The 18691-nt window shown below is 31.4% G+C and overlaps 1 protein-coding gene across 2 annotated transcripts in view; it reads right to left on the reverse strand.

Moving 5' to 3' along the window:
* Positions 1–18316, reverse strand: part of LOC131844326 (uncharacterized) — a 37309-nt gene extending 18993 nt beyond the window's left edge. Inside the window, exon 1 of one of the 2 annotated variants that reach the window (XM_059193184.1) lies at positions 18193–18316. The gene's annotated coding sequence lies outside the window, so the exon portion shown is untranslated. The remainder of the gene's footprint in view (positions 1–18192) is intronic. The other variant, XM_059193183.1, reaches the window with a different exon arrangement.
* Between the last annotated feature and the right edge of the window lie 375 nt (positions 18317–18691).

The following is an 18691-nucleotide window of genomic DNA, read 5'->3' on the forward strand; positions in this document are numbered from 1 at the left end:
TTTATAGTGATATATCCACTATAAAATACCAAAAAGTAGCAATGTAATTCGTTACGCGCGAATCAGCTGTTATAAGGTCAAAGGTCGGTGCACCCCGCGTATTTGATAAATAGTGCTTCTCTGGATGTCTTTAAGAGAAAATGGCAGTATGTACGTGTATATGTACACTGTGTGTCCTTAAGTGTTAAGTTTTTCAAATGTACAATAAAGAATAAATATTTTTAAGTACAGTACTTACGTACATTAATATAATACCTACTTTTTACTTGTATCTATTGTTATCAAAATTAAATTATAAGTTCTTAAGTTGACCACGACTATGTGACCCTCTCTTGGTGCCAAAACGAGTGAAAAAATGAACAGCATACGACGACGACGCAGTACCTATAGAGTGGAGCAACTGCTTATTCAGTTTTATTCAACTATTTAGTTCATAATTGATAGACCGTTACGGTATCAGAGCCAAAAAGTCTTCTTTCTTTATTTATGTACTGTTAGATGCGACAGCGACTTTGTTTTATACTACACTATGTAATGATTGATATACCTAAAATATCTGAGGTTTGGACAAAAATTCAAAAGGTACTTTATTTTGAAAAAGTATTTTGAAAATACCTATTTTGCATTTAGTATTTGAAATACAAAACACAAAACTATTTTTGTTTTTAGAGTGACATTTCTATGAATTCACTGTCGATAGCGAGCGGTGCGATGGAAAAAGATAACTGTTTATAAAAAATATAATAAATAGCCCTGGACAATTAACACAGACTGATACTGAACTGATATAAATAGATATTTTTATTTTGTAAATACATATAAAACACCCAGACCGATGAAAACAATCGATGACCGATGAGTACAATTGTTTGCACCGTGCGAGAAATCGAACCCACGACCATCGGATGTAAAGCGGTGTGACCACCGAGGCAGTCGAAATATATAAATAATCTTATGAATTTAATTTATTCTAATTTATTTGTGTGCGCGGGGTGCGGTGTACGGTGCTCCCCCCTGCAACGGTGGAGTTACTATGTATGGAGCATTGCGAATATAAAATATCTAGATTAGTAAATTCAAAAATTCATAATTGATAGACCGTTACGGTATCTATATATATTCGGATGAAAATAAGTATCGCAGTAAGGACGAGTATATAAAGTGATCAACATAATTAATTGATTTTTGAAATATATTCAGAGCCAAAAAGTCTTTGTGTATACCAAAAATTTAGCCGTTCGGAGCCAGTCATGCACGAATTATTAGTAAAAAATGTGTCGAGTATATCGTACTATCGACGAATATATATGGCCACATCGCAAAATAGAATGCGACGTTGCCATACCGCCTGAGATATACGCGATAGGAGTCAAGTTATTCAGTGCAAAAGGTGGAATCAGCAAGTGTGTAGGTTGTGGCGTGATCAACAAAGTGCCCAAAGAGGTGTTTATATATATATATATATATATACCACGAAATAGGAACAAAACGTTTTAGTTTTTAACAATTAAAGAATAGACACGCGTATAACATGTTTTTCTTATATTCTAGATAGTGAATTTAAGAAAAAAATATTTATCATAATAAAATAAATCATTCGGTCAGTGGAATAAAAGACAGATAAGCAATTTTACAAGTATAGACCTCCGAGACAATAATTTTCTATCCCATTCAACGGTAATCTGTGTCTAGAAGACGGAAAATTGCGATGCGATGCAATAGTACGTAGGCATGTCTTCTTCATTCCAGCAATGCAACTTGTACGAGAACAATGCACTAGGAATTGTTTTATTTCGCTTGTACTTTCACTGTATTTTTTTAAATTTTCACGAAATACTAAGAAACTGTCTATAAGGTAGTACATTGTCTGTTATGTATGTAAGTGTAACAGTAGGAATGTTTAAGACATAGAAAAGATTTCTCTGTTCCATGATATGATGCTCTGTAATTAAAAAAATATGTATAAATATTTCATTGTTTATAAATTTATTTAATTTGTCAGATATTTGTATACCAAAGCTAGCAATGTTATTGTTTTCAAAACTTGGTTCTAATTACTTATTTTCCCTATTCAACTACCTTTAACGATTCATTCAATATTATATTTGTATTATTCAGTACTTATTTCTTTTAATATAACACAATTTTCAAATGTGCAGAAGATTTAAGGCATATATATTATTGTTCTATAAGTTATACCTATTATGAGTTATCTTTATTTAACAATGAGCTTTATGGTCCATTGCTTGATTATCTAGCTTGAGTCCGGCTACTGTATCTCAAGATATCATTTTACTATACAAGTATTTACACATTTTTGTATTTGACTTATAAAGATATGTGGCACTAGGAAATATGGCATTCCTTTTTTATAATCTTTGCAAAGTATTTCAAGTCTGATAGCATCTGTCTTATCCTGATCAATTATCATTGCCTTACTTTTATAAAATTATATGGTTTTAGCGCAGTGCGTCGTCATCTACTGGTCCGTATCAGTGTCTGAGCTTACTCTCCTTTTATATATATATATATTCTTTCTATATATATATATATATATATATATATATATATATATATATATATATAGTTACAATAGGGTAGTCTTATCGCTGAAAGCAATATAGCTTTTTTATGTTATACAAAGAGCGAAAAATTTATCGGCGCACCTGATGGTAAGTGCTAACCGTTGCAATACATAAACAGCACCACGGACATCACGTTCCGATCGATCCCCGTCTAATTCAAACGGGGATCGATTACAACGGCTTTAGCCGAAGTTTGAACCCCTACCTGTACCCTCAAAGTCGTATCCGTCAGGAAGGAGTTGGTCTTCAGTCGCTCCCTTTGGAAGTAGGTTTTGAATTTTAAGTGGCATATCTGTACTAGCCGCCTATCGTTCAGTGAAGCTATAAAGGCCAGCTGCGGCCAATATTATTAGAATAGTTTGAAAAAAGGACAACACGTTATCATGTGACAGCCGTGATACCACTGAAGCGTTGCCATTTCTGACTAATATTCCATGTCTCTGGAGATTCATATATACTTCTTAGAAATGGCAAAGCAAATAGTAATATGATTGATTGTTATACCTATATAACCTTGATAGATAAATAGATCATTTCCTTCCTACCTTCATTTTTTCAATTTTTACATTATTTACAGCTTTTAGGTTTGTCTGCAGGCACATAGTTCCCCCTTATCTACTTACTAAATATGCATGTATTATTTTAGATAATATTTTAACGCATACATTAAATTTAGTAATTCGTTTTACAATATTTATATTAAATTACATACTATTAAATTAGGAAAAGAATTTCTAGCACACATGTTTTTAAAGAAATGTTTTATAATTTATAGAAAAGGATTTAGATACCTATATCTATTTTGATTTGTAGAGGCATTTTATTAATGATAATTTCACATGATAAGAACTCATCGCAAATAACGATAAGTGAGCGGGTTTGTATGAGTCCCATATGAAATACCGACCGTTACAGTTGGTTCGTTGCCGAGGCGGATTTGATGCGTGGGCGTCGACCTTAATGACTCATTCAAGTTTATTTCCTTTGATATTCTATAAGAACATGTTCAATCAATATTTCTCATTAAAACATATCTGACTAGTTCTGCAGTAAATTGTATACAGGAATCCATATTTACTTTTTACTGTACACCAAAAAACAATTTCAATTATGGCAATTTACTATAAAATAAATAAGAAACTAAACTTTATTATAATGTATTCAATGAAACAAGGTAACTTTTAGTTCAGAATTATTGAATTATTATAAAGTGATTGCGACGCGATTGCGTCCGTGTCAAACCAAATTATTTGATGCCAAATGTAACATTTGGAGTAAGATTAATAAATACTATCTGTTAAGAGTGTATTAATTTAACCATATTTAGCTATCTCAACCGAATAGAACCTAACCACATTACTACTTTTAGCATATATCTACTTTAAAATTCATAATGTTTGATTAACGCATCAACGCGTGAAAACAAACTTCGAATCTGTAATATTAATTAGAATTAACTCATTATAATAAAGTATTTCTGCTACTTAACTATAAAGCTTGTTAACATCTATTTATAACACAAAAAAAGTACAGTACGCTTAATATCCTCATTTACAGCAGCTTGAAAACTTAGTAACGCCCTCAACTCGTTTAAAAAAAAAGATGCACCTTTAAGAATTACCTTCCTATAACCCGTGCAAGAAATAGTTTCCAATCGACATTTATTACTGTTAAATAGATATTAACTACGTACAAAACAATTATAACTTCAAGGTACCGGGATGAATGGTGGGTGCTTAGTAATTACGTCAATTTTCTGGTCGGAGAGCGATTTCAAAATGGCGCATAAAAAATACTTCGGATCCGTAACAAAACATCGCCATGGATGAGTGCGTCTCGTGTGGAAATTGGAATAGGTGGTTATACTCCCAGTAGGTAGTCGTGTGTAATTCTAAGTTGTCCAAATCAAGATTATCTTTATACAGATAGGTATATTACAAACGCTTACGTTAAGGCAAACTAATGTCTTAGTTTGCAATGTAGCCGAGAACTGGCAGGATACTGCGCACTTACATATGTACTATTTTCAAATGAGATTATTAAAATAAAAAAAGTGAAGCATTATTGAAAGTGTTTGGACCTGCAAATTTTTCAACTTCCAATAGGATTTTACCTATTGGACTTACGATTACAGGTTCTTTAAATTTAGGGACGCTACCACTGTTAGAAGCCGTACAAAATTGTTAGTAGAGACGACGTAATAAGTATAAGAATTCATTTAATTTCTTTTAAATGAAACAGCTATTGAGACAGCTAAACAAATGTAGTGTTTATAGAAATAGTAAGTACGTTTTTGTGAACAAAAAAAATATTGTTATTATTTGGATCTATATACATTAATCAATCAGGTTCAAGGTTGAAAAGACTTGTAGCAATCTTTCTGTTTTTTGCGCGTAGATCACGATACATTTATACTAATTTATAGAGGGATACGTCTATACGATACTTAATATAGTTGGTTTTTATGTGAAAACAAATTACCACTACCCCACAAGGGCTTAAGCAAAAAGCACATACAAAAGGTATACTTGCCACAAAGAGCCCTTTTCTACGGACGCGGTGAAGCAGATCGTAATAACGTATAGCTTTTACAATTATAATGAAGTAATTACGACCCGGTGCCCAGTCATCTATTTTTGTCGAAGCACTTTATCATGGATGATAGTTATCTGAGAAGGACGGGTTGTACCATTAACGGCGAGTACGATAAAGACAAAACGATTGAATCGAACTATTACACTATCTGTGTACAATCTTGTTGAGATCAAGATTAAACTAAAAATGGCAAGTCAACGAGGTTTTGAGGTTTTTGGTGTCATACTTTTGAATATTTTAGTTTAGAATAATATCTACGCTTGTTCAGGCCGCGATAGTATTCAACAGATAATGATCAAATTAAAGGCACAAAATATTATAAAAATACTAATCATATCTAGATAAACCATAAACCATGTTTAAACATTTCATAATAGTTTTTTTGTTTATATTATACATTTCAGACATATCACCGATATATAATTTAATTTACTTATTTTTAAACACTTTTTAATTGTAATGGAATACTAATAATCTTTATTCAACTAAACATAATATAACAACCATTGAATTCTCATATTTTTTATCATCATAAGAAGAATGAGCAAAACTTGCGCATTGTGCTTTTAAATAAATATTGTTTTAAGTAACATATTAAAAATAACTATGTTTTTTATTGTGTATTAGGAAATAGGTAACATTCATACCGGTTCATTTCATGTTTAGTAACGAGTGAACTTATGGCCTGGGTAATACTTGCGTTCCGGGCTCGTGGTAGAATGCTAACGCGACCCTATGACCCCGACATTGGTGCTTCTAAGCACAGTACTTATACAGCGGAGGTTTTTGTAGGTAAAAATTCCAGACTACAAGTGGATTTTCTTATAAAGGTTTGTTCCGATGTAGTAAAGTTTATTTTTATGTAATTGAAGTGATAAACAAAGTAACAGTTCGCAGTTCGTAAGTGTCAAATGTCACTAATGTACATGAACAAACACACAGATCATGTCATCTTGTGAGACCCCTAAGACTCTTTGTATTGTGGAGGATTTATGTCTCATGCTTACCCTGTAATTTCACTGCCACATCAAATGTCAATTATGTCAAACACTTTAACTGGAACAAATATTAAAAGTCACTTGCTAATTTTATTAAATTAGTGAAACTTAGTGTGTAGTTACAGTGTAACTAAAATAGTTTGGTTATTTGGTAAACATATATTTTTTTAATATGATCAAAACTTCCAAACTTGACGGCCTCAGTCGTTTAGCACAATGCCATACTTCCAATGGTTGCGGGTACGAGTCCTCGCACGATATACAATATGTACCTATTTATAAAAAAAAGGACGCATAACACAAGTTCTGCTTAGCTTTCATGTCCCGAAAACCACTTTAATAAATCTTTGTAACTCAACAAATTTCATTTATAAATGCTTACGATCTTAAATAGTATGAGAAAGGGATACATATCATCTAGTTCAACCATTATTTAATCTATTTCAAACACATACGACTTTGTATAAAGTATATCTTGATAATTTATGTATCAAACAATGTATGTTCTCATGGTACATTCGTTACATTAAACACGAGACTAGATAGCTGTGCTGATCTGTTATGAGAGAAACGATGAACGAGCCAGTTCTCTTGTGCCCGGCGGCGGATACTGGAGGTGAGATTTCTTTAATAAATCTCTACGCACATAGACCCCACAGGCGAAATATCTCCATAGCAAACTATGATAAATAGCACACTTAATAATAAACTGTATTAACTAAAAACACTAAATATTAGAATTAGACTTTAAGATTTTATATTGAAAGTTGAATTTCCAAAAAGAGAATGTTTTCGTTAATGCAGCTTATTATTTTACAGTCGAATTATGATTGTGTATATAATAGAATATAAATGATATCATCTATACATATAAATAAAATTGGAGTGTCTGGTTGTAATATTGAAATAACCGCTTTTTACTACATGTATATGAATATAAAAGGGTAAATTCACCAAAATAACATTTTTACAATTTTTGTCAGGGTTTCTGGTATTTATATAAATATAATAAACTATTTAAATTTGTTAAAACATCCTATAACTAAGTATATTATGTCCGACATATATATAGAGAGTAGTTAAATTAATAACATTATAATAAAAATGTAAATTGATAAAGATGTGTCAATGTTCGATGTGTCGGGTTCGAACTGATCTTTGTGATCCATACGTCGCGACGTACCCTGCTCCTTCAAGTGTGAATGAGCTGAAATCGGCTTTGATAGAGGAGTGGGAATGTATCCCGCAAAAATCTATTCAGAAGCTGATTAGGTCAATGAAGAATCATCTTCGAACAGTTATTAAGGCAAGGGGAGGGATCACAAAATATTGAATCTTAATTTTAAGGCCAAATAAAGTTTTTATCAATTAATTGTTATTGTTTTCTTCATTCATTATTTTTCCATTATCCTTATGTTTCCCTAGCTCCCTTACTCAATCCAAGATAGCTCCTTAAATACTGGTGTGATTAAATTGAATTTGTATCAATATCAAGTATCAATTTAGAGTTAACAGTTTAACCTTTCAAATGGAACCATTTTTATATTCTTAACTAGTTGTTAAGTATTCAAGATCACGCGGAATTAATTCTATACTTTTGCTCGCGAGTGTAGTTAGAAGTGATGCTAGATCAATTGACCGTTCTATTCTATGTTTATGATTCAGAAATGCGATATAATACAATACATGATAATGTAATATCCCCCTAAGACTATCATAGCCTCTTGCAGTTACAATCTTGCAGAGTTAATAATAAACAAGCAGACAACCGACTCCTTTGCATTTAATGGCTATATTTCAATGAGGCCTGTTACTTTAGATGCGTAGGCAATTTCTGTGACACTGTTTCATATCGAGGAAACATCAAGTGGCCAGGGGAATGTTGGAAGGTATTAAATTAATAGTCATGTACCGATATGAGTTGAGTATAATTAAAAGTAACTGTCGTCAATACTTATAGATAAATGAGTAACACAAACCATTATTGTAACTGTACAGTGAGTGTATGTGAGTGTGAGTTTTTATAAGTCTGTTTCAACTGTGAATGACTCGGAAGAGATAAGTACTTGTATATGGCGCTAACTGTACCATGTTGTTTTTCAGATATCACAGGTGTGGTGTTTTTCGACCGTCGATGGAGCGTTTAATGTTATATTCAATAAAAAATAGATTATTTTGACTAATAGAGTAGTTGTTGTCTTTCAAAATATATATAGGACCAATGTTTTATATAAAAATAATTAGTACTTAATAGTAAAAGATACGAAATATAAACCATACAACTATGTGGCCAGTACATCAGCTACAGGCAGTATATGTTTCCCATTCCAGTGTAAAAAATACTTGAAGATTAGGTACAGCAAGTAAACAAAGAAAGTGAAAATACTACAAAAATACAATAATAACCTTATTGCAAATAAAAACAAAAAATAAAATTAGCCTAAAAATATTTCAATAAAATTAATTTGTAATATTTTATTTAATAAAATTAATTCGTTAGCCAATTGATAAATGAATATAAAATACTTTTTCCTTTTATTTAAATTTATTTCAACTCGTTCGAAGAGCCTGCTAAAAAAGGAAGGGTAAGAGCTAATAAAACATAATATACGATTACGTATTATCAAGGATTAATACATTGTAATAAAACTTGTTTTGATAACTTACTTATTAGCCATTCTCGCAAGTACGAAATGGTTGAATCGTAACGAAGAGAAATCGAACTTTTTATGTAATGTCGTTCACATAAAATGTAAGTTTTGATTTTGAATCACATCTTCTCAATCTACAGGAATACATATTACTTTTTAATACTTATTTGTTATCGGAACGCGCACAGTCAGTTAATTATTAATATTACTATATATTGATTATAAAAGCGACAGTCTGGCTGTCTGTCTGTTGGTTACTTTTTGAATGAATTATCAGAATAGCCCAAAAATAACTATATATGTATTTACTGTAATAAACAATAATTGGAGTAGAGAGCAACATATATATTTGCGGAACAATTTTGATTGAAAGTATGGGTGAGAGGAGACGCAAGGTCTCTGAATAGAGATGGGTATGGATATGGTATGCTTATGGGTATTCTTAAGGATAATATCGCGTATTAGATCGTAATTATATATAACTATCCTGTATACACTGCCCTTAATGAAAGATATGAAGATAATTTGTATCAAGGGATAATTTTAACAGACTTTTATTATACCTAAGTAAAGCAGACGACTGCTAACAATATAATAAATAAATTATTATCATATAAACTTCACTTGTCTTATAATATTGTGGATAGTACAGATAATAAACTAATTACCGCGCGACACCGATACAAAACTTTTTATAAAAATCGATTCCGCTGCACCGCCACCGCCACGCCGAATCATGCACAAACAAAAAGTTATTATCAATTATAACGGATACAGTTATATAAATTTACATCCGCAATGTGGCTTTTGGTGTACGTTAAATACGTGAGAAGCGATTCACTTAAATTGCCGCAACCGTTACATTGTTGTTGCGCTACTTGCCTGTCGACTTATTGTAACCCATAACGAGATCACCAGATAAGAGTGAACTCGTGGGGAGTAATGAAGGGAACGTTGCTGTAATTAATAACTAGATTTACACCTTACTACACTTACTAGTGGCCAGCTCCGTCTTAAACGTTTACAACGTATTTGCAAATCGTTGTAAAGCTTTGAGCCGTCTTCCTTAATATAATATTATAAACGCGAAAGTTTGTAAGTATGGATGTTTGTTACTCTTTCACGCTAAAATTACTGAACAGATTTTAATGAAACTTTACAGTAATATATCGGAATGTGTTATTCCGATTGGCTATACTTTATATTGAAATTTAACGCCAACAAATTTTATATTAACCGCTAAGCAGCATTCTTTGTAAGACACGTTTCAGTTGAAAGGTAATATATGGCAGTGAAATTACTGGTTACGGAGGCATGAGACATCTTAGACTTTCGGAAGGGCAATAAAACAAATATGTATATATTAGTCATAATTCTAAATTTTTTACATCTATATATACCTACAAAAAATATATAACTAATATTTATACATATATATATTATATCTTGTACTTGATATGTAAATACATAGTTAAAAGGGTCATTATTCCGAAGTGACATAGGCTACAATTTTTAATATAATTACAATGTAATGATATAATGTAATGCGACATAATAATAAACGAGATGATGTAATAATATAATGATACAATTTAACACAACATACCTATTTAAAATGACAAACAAGCTGACTGGCCACATGATTGTAAGTGGTAACCGTTGCCTGTATATGGGGGGGGGGGGGAGGGGATTGTTAGTAATGTAGTTTAATAACCTCAATGCTAGCAATGTCAGGTTGACCTCCACGCGGTTCCTCCTGGAAACCATCATGATAAATTCCTTGTGAATTTGTCACGATGGGCAAACTGACCTAACTTCATGCTCATTTTATCACCATTTACTGTTGCCCCGCTAGCGTAAACCATAGCCTATATATTCGTATCTATAGTCTTATACAGGATAAGAGGTATCACGAGATGAAAGATAATCTAAATCCGTCATCCTAACACAGTCAAATTTTATTAATATCAGCCCAGCCATTTAGTGTATTGGTTTTTATATATAAACAAAGACTTATTTAAACTATTATACTTTACTATTAGATAAGACTATAGACTATTACGTTACCTGACTCTACACAGAATTTACCATAGAAAGCGTAACTCAAAGACAGACAGTACAGAAGTGTGTAGGTATCTAGTATCCTATACAGTACAGTGCGGTCAGTCTGACATTATACGTCAGTAATGAATAATGTCAGATTGACTTACACGCGAATAATTCCTGAAACCAACGTGGTCAATTTCTGTTGCATTCACAATGGTCACCTTTATAGCGTGACTTCATTTTCTGTCCTTATCGCATCATCCTCCACTGATGTCCCGGCGTATACTGTTAGCTCAAGTAGATGCACCATTCCATAATCGTCCATTAAATACTGCATTTTTTACCCAGAAGGCTATAAACTAGTTCTATCGTAGAACATCATCGCTAGATATAATCTGGTAGGTGTTTTTGTTGAGCAATTGAAATAAAATAACGGTACACACACGAAACACTCAAGATTAGCAGCCGGTTAATTAGCGGTTGTAAAAAAACTGTTAAGTGCGAGTTGCGAATAATGAACATGTTCTGTTTATATTGAAACTATGTGTTATCTGCGCCTCTGTCTGCACAATCATTCATCTTCTTGTTTTATTTATTCAGTGATCATTTTTAGAGATAAAAGATAGTCTAAATCCGTCATCGTAACACAGTCAAATTTCATTAATACCAGTCCAGCCATTTAGTCCGGTTTCTATTATATAGTTGTATTGGTTTTTATATATAGACTTATTTAAACTATTATATTTTACTATTAGACAAGACTATGGACTATTACTTACCTGACTCTACACAGACTACACCATAGAGAGCGTAACTTAAAGACAATATTGCATATTTGTTTATTTTAAGGGCTGAATACACAACATCGCGAAAAGGTAGATAGGCAGATAAAGTTCTTTTACTTCTATTGATTTTTATTTTGTTAAATAACACGAATATACGTATAGGCTATTGCACTTAGCAAGTAATCACTATGTCATTCGTTTTGTTGTAATGTGCTTGAATCAACCGGCAATTCCCATATTCCCAACCAACTGCCTTATATAGAATCCGCAAGATTTACGCGCGATGAACGTTTACCAGAGGTAAAAAGTCGTAGCATAGCCGTAAATTAACAGGACAGTACAAAACAGTTCAATGGTTAAAGTATATTTATTACATGGTTCGCATTTTTATAACCTTTTACTAAGTCAATTTCTTTAAAAATCACTTTGTAAAAAGTCGACTGCGTGTGTGACTCAGTCCCATTTATTTCAGTCCTCAAGCAGCTTATTTTGTCAGCTGTGATTCAGTTCTGCGATTAGGCTGTGAAAAGAAATCATAAGAGGCATGACATTTTAGTTCTCTAGAATGACAAAACATGAGTGGTGTCACATGATAACGTGATATCCGTAGTAGGTACTGTTCATGGATATAGCATATAATCAGATTTTTTGCTATTCCATTTACTTGAAATAAGTAATGCCTCGTTGGTTGAATTACGGCATGCGACCGGAGCCACTAACAACTGATCGTTATGATAAATTGGTGAAACGCATAAAAATTGGATAGAATACATCTTATAAAAATGTTTTTATGACAAGAAAGTTTTGTTAATTACATGCATACTTATTGTTCTATTTGAAGACGATACCTTTTCCCAATATTCTTAGTGTAATACCGTTGTAGGAGTTGACATACGTATAACACCTATAAAATAAAATATTGTCAACTGGTTGTAGTATTTATTTTCGTCTTAAATAACTTAAATAGTGATTAATCCCATTGATCAATCACAAAAGCAAAATTTTGTTGAGTGTTTGCGCAGTAAGTCATATAAAACTTTTTATAGAATTATGTAGGTGTTATTTTGCGTATGTCCATTTCATTACTTAATGGATTTATATTATCGTGTTTAAGTTCACTACCATTAGCATGTGTGAGATCACAAATATTTAGCGAGGAAACCTGACAACCGCTACTGGAAGCGTTACCTTCTATTAGAGATCAAATTCTGACCGTTATTGAGTTTACACTCATAGTGTAATGCGTGTTTCGCTACTGAACGAGGCATCATCAGGGTTTGAATAGAGCTTGGATATATCTTAGAAGCCTAGTGATGACTATCGATGATCAAAATGCGAATTTGACTGAGTTTAATATTAAATAATCCAATAAAACTATGAACACATTACGCGGTGGTAATTGTTGATTATTAGCTATACATTATAATTTTATCATTATTATTTTTACACATATTAAAACGAAAATCATATCGCTAATGTAATCTCTACCAGACACCAGTAATCGATAACTACTAGCTACATTTTATAATAAAACTAAATTTTATAATAAAACTCAGAAGTGTTTAATTTTATTATTTTTATTAGGACAGTCAGTCTCAGTCACTGCTACAAGTAATTTTTAACCAACTTTAATAAAAGGAATATGTGTTTCATATATTATTGCATGTATGTTAGTCTTTGATTTTCAAACTTATTGTTTTATATTTTTATTCAGCCAGTTTTACTACTTTTCTTAATAGAAAGTGTCGTCTAAATCAGGCGACATTTTCAGTGGAGTATACATACATCTCTTATTTTTTAAACTTATTTTTTGTGTTCATTAGGTGTACATAACCTTATAAAAATGAGTACGTTGAAAACTTACGCCATGCACGTTTGTCATTCAAGTAATCGTTTAGTGAGTAATATGGTATTACTGTTTAAGAGTTTGATAGCTTGATATGCTCTGCTTGTATTATACAATAAAAAAATATACTTTTTTTTTTATATTAAAATTTGAGCGCGTTTTACCGCAATCTCACCTGATGCGATGAATATTATTATTGTATAAATAGTATTATTAATCTTATATCAGCTATCGAAATATCTTAAATAAAGGATTACTAAGATGTATAAGTACTATGTATAGTTAGCTACCTACAGTAGTAGGTATTATATAGGTAGGTTCTTTATTCCTTTTCAGTAGAAAAGGAATAAAGAACTATGTAGGACCTCTGGCTTTTACACGTAAAGCCAATAAATTTGTTTTGCATGAAACGATTTGATTGAACTGTTCCTTGAAAAAATAAATCTCAGAAATACTGACTATATTTCTTAGAATACTTTTTTCTAGAAAAAGATATCACGTACGTATTTTGAAGCAGAAAACATCAATTGCAGACTATAAAGAGCACCGCAAAAAGCAACTGAAGGAAATGTATTTACTTTTTTAGAGCGATCATGACCAAAGTCAACAGTCATCGCATTCAATTGAAAAGCTTTATAAATACGTGAGGGTATTTTAAAAATAGTCAAATTCTTTGATGATTGGTGTACATTGTAAGTGATGGCGGAATATACCTATATAGCTAATTAATGTAATATTTGCAGAGATGATATAAATAAAAAATTAAGAATAAAATTTCAATAATTGTAATCACGGAAACACTGCTAGACGGATTCACTTTTCACAACATTAATTCGGTAATTCTTATTCTTATTTTTCTATCATTTGAACAATAACATTTTATGTATAAATCACATTGATTTTTTATTTGCCAACAGATTAATTTTATATTCGTTTGAATTTTATATATTTCATTTTAAAAGTAGGTATTATTGACAAGGCGACGCGAATCAATACCAAAATACAAATCAATGCAGATAGTTTTCTGCCAGTTCTTCTTGACTGAAGTAGCCAGCCGAACTGAACGGGATAGTGATAAACAATTTACAGGCATAAGTAGACGAAAGTATCCTACATAAATAAACAATTTTGACTTTGAAATCTATCGGATTATTTTTAGATTACATTTCTAAAAATTTTATCGATCTAGTTCTCACTGGTATTTGATCTAATTTGAAGTCTGTACCTTGCCACATACCATTCAAAGTAATATAACTTCTATATCGAACATCATACCTGTATGATTACATCAAATCTAAGTACACATATACCGGGTGCCATAATCTCTATTCGCTTACGTTTCTAGCAGCTAACGTGCGAATTGCAGTAATCAAGGCTTCGTAAGGTGTTCTGCAACAATATTGATCCCATCTCATCGTCGCCAGATCACCTGTAGCCAGCAACTATAACATTTTTAACCTTCTACCTACGTATTATAGTTCAAAATTCCATTATAATATTCCATATTATATTATTGTAAGGTTTCTAAGAAATAATTTCAATTACGTTTTTCATATAGCTATCTATAAATAGCTATATATATTTTTAATGGATGATAATGGCGTAGTGTTCCGGCCTGCGCTAACGGTATATGCTGGCCTGGCACCAGTAGAGGATGATGAGATGAGCTTAATATCAAGTCAGTTGGCTCATGACAAATTCATCAGGAATAAACCACTATGTAGACCCACTGACGGGCGCGGTTGCCTAGTGCCTAGTTCCGAAGGTTGCGGGTTAGATTCCTCGCACGGCACAAACATTTTATTCATAATTATGATTGTTTGCATCGGTCTGGATGTTTCCTCTGTATATTATATATGGATTTACAAAAAAAAGTATCTATCTATTAGTATCAGTTGTCTAGTACCTACCCGAACACATGCTCTGCTTAGCTTGGCACTAGATAGCCCTGTGTGAATTGTCCTTAAAAATATTATTATAATCGTTACCAATGTACCGTGTCAGGATATCAGGGTTAAATCCTGATGAATTTGTAATAATTCCCAAGTCTAATAATTCCTCCCTCCCCAATATACTCGTACATATATGTGTATTACTATTACCTTTGCGTAATATAGTTAGAATATATTTACTATTAATCCCAATTGTGATAAAAAATATGTTGCTTAAAATAAATGTGCATTTGTGATAAAATCGTAAACTAAGGCATCTGTTACATGTTCGAAATATTGAAAAATAGATATTTGTAATGTATATATTCTACTCAGAATTTAGGATTTACTCTATACTCTACCAATTATGGGATGAAAACTGTGTTCGACAATGCGATAAAATTAATATGGATTTGTATTAATTCAATTAATAATAATAATGTAATAATATTCGAATGATAATAATGTAATAACAGTCGCATCGCCATGTATACATAAACAGAATTACGAACATTATGTCGTTATTTGACGCAAGTGGTATCTTATATGCAATGTCACTTCAGTGCATTGAGGATTTACTTAGATTAAGGACTTAAAAGTTTTGAAAGAAACCGTTTTGGACGCTTAAATAAGTACATACATGACTTTATACAAAGTCTACACCGGTTAAAAGTTATGCTGATATCAGTATATACATAGATACATATATCTATGTATCTAGGAAGTGGATTATTGATTGATGATTCATTTTTATAATAGGCTAATTTTTAATTAAAATAATAAAACAGTTGACAGAACGATGTAAAGACGTAAATAAATAATTTAATAATATAAGACTATTCTTCAAGTCTTACCCGCGATATTCCCACATATATATATATATATATATACATATGTGTATCCATAATATAAGTGCTTGTCATTATTATAATATTAATAATACAAATATCTCGAGTTTACAGAAATAGTATTCGGGCTACGAAAAATCTGCCTCCATTCACATTATTAGGGATAACTCAAAAACTGCTAGTTAAATCTTGATCTAACTTATATGACACTATACGAGGAGCACCAGGTTTCAAATAAAAAAAAAGAATTATCAAAATGGGTTCACATATTACGTGTAGCGAGTTTGAAAATCGGAGTTAAAACATATAAAAAATAAACAGTCATATTCAGAATCTCAGTTTTCTTGTATGTCAATTGAAAAGTAGCTACGAGGATGCCATTTTTATTTATTACCTAGCTATAATATGAAAGTATAAATACTACTGTACTAGATAGTCCAGTTCTGTATCTTTAAGTTATTCACACGTAATAAAATACACTCACCATTCATTAAAATAATTATATCATATAAAAAATAACTGTAAAACCCACGCTCTGTGCATGTAACTATTTTTTAAAGATACTATCTTAAATACCTACTACGTATATTAAAATATGTTCTTCTATTCGCGAAATTATAGTAGTTTGCAAAATTATATTTTATGTAACACTAAGTTTTTGTTACTAACAGCAAAGATATTAGGGTATTTTAAAAAATATTATGATTTAATAGTATGTCATTACTATACCTTAATTAGAGGTTATACCAAATAAAGTACATATATCACAAGAGACACTAAATTAATAAATCTACGTTTGACTTTTTATTACTAACTTTTGACTTATTGTTTTTATACGGAACGTAATCGCAAATTGTTACTATTATTATTATAACTAATAATATTTTTACAGATTTATAATAATTTTTAGATATTGTCATATAAACAGTATTTTATAAACATATAGTTGCGGTTAAATAACATTTATTATATTATAACATAATTTATAATGTAGTATGTTTACATCTAAAATTGGACTTTCAGAAAGAACTCAGTATAATCTTGTTAAATTTTTAGTTGTAACTACTTGAATTTTGTATAATATTATAACAGTTACTAAATTATAGATTATATATCTTCATGATTAGATATTTACCTTTGCTTAGATTAAGTTAAAGCTAAAAATAATCACGTATCGTTTAGTTTGCTCGTTGATGTCTTTTATATGCAGCTCCACTATATAACGTTGTCATATAAATTATGCACATGCGTCTCGTATTTAATTAAACTTATGGAATCAGCTACTTAATTTTAATACGAAATAAATTAGCTATAACTTTGTAAATGTACATTGTATTTTAAATGTATATTATATACAATAGAAAAACGAATTCACTGAGAAGAGCTAAAAAATTAAAAAAACTCATTTACCTTTTTATGTCGACATAAAGTTTTAATATTATACACATTTATAGACTTCAATATTAAACCGTAAACTTTTGAACTTCTTGTTTGTCTGTTGGATTAGCTATTTACAAAACAGATTATTTCAATAAGAAAAAACATCACTATAAAATTGGATTGATAGAAAGTAAACACTTATGAAAACATAACAAAATTATCCCATATCGATGCTATATTTTGCGAAGCTTTCTTATCATCACATGCACTGAGCTTTTAAGTTTATTGTACGCAGATATGCTCAAAACCTTACTTATTGTGTATATATTTTTTTCACATAAAATTAAGTAACATAAGTAATGTTTATTTTTAGTTACACAAAAAAATATTTCTTTAAATGTAGTTTTAATTATTTAAAAAAATAAATGTATCACTATTTTTCATATTATTTTATAAAGATATCATAGTTATATTTTGACTGGTATAATAATATATATATATATAAGTAAATATTAGTACAAACTTACCGCGATCGCAAATCCGTCGGTCAGTGTAATGCGGTCGGCGCAGGCGCAACTATGCGACGCGCACGCGAGGAGCAATGACTTGGACGTTCGCACTTGACCTTGCGCGCGGCGAGTAGGCACCACACAGCCGCCGTACTCGTTTTATACTCACTTTATTGCTCTGACACAGAGCCTATAAGATCTATGTACATACTACATGCAATACATATAAAAATAGTTAAAATAAAAAAAAGTGGATCGAACTCCGTCCACTCTCTTTATTATACCACGTAAGTGGTAAACAAGCACACGGCTCATCTGTTGGAAAAGGGCCACCTTAGCTTGTGGATACCTGAAACGCCAGGGCACATGTCACATGCGCGTTGCCGGCTCCTAAGAAACCTTAATATACCCTTCTTGAAGAACTCCACTTCAAATCTCTTCAAACGTTCAAACCGCTAGCCTTACCTTCAGACTAAAGTCGTATCCGTCAGGCGAAGGTTGGCCTTCAGCTCCATAA

The sequence above is a fragment of the Achroia grisella genome, unplaced genomic scaffold (genome assembly GCF_030625045.1).
Source record: "Achroia grisella isolate CSIRO2021 unplaced genomic scaffold, CSIRO_AGI_Agris_v1 utg402, whole genome shotgun sequence".
In the NCBI taxonomy this organism is placed as follows: Eukaryota; Metazoa; Arthropoda; class Insecta; order Lepidoptera; family Pyralidae; genus Achroia; species Achroia grisella.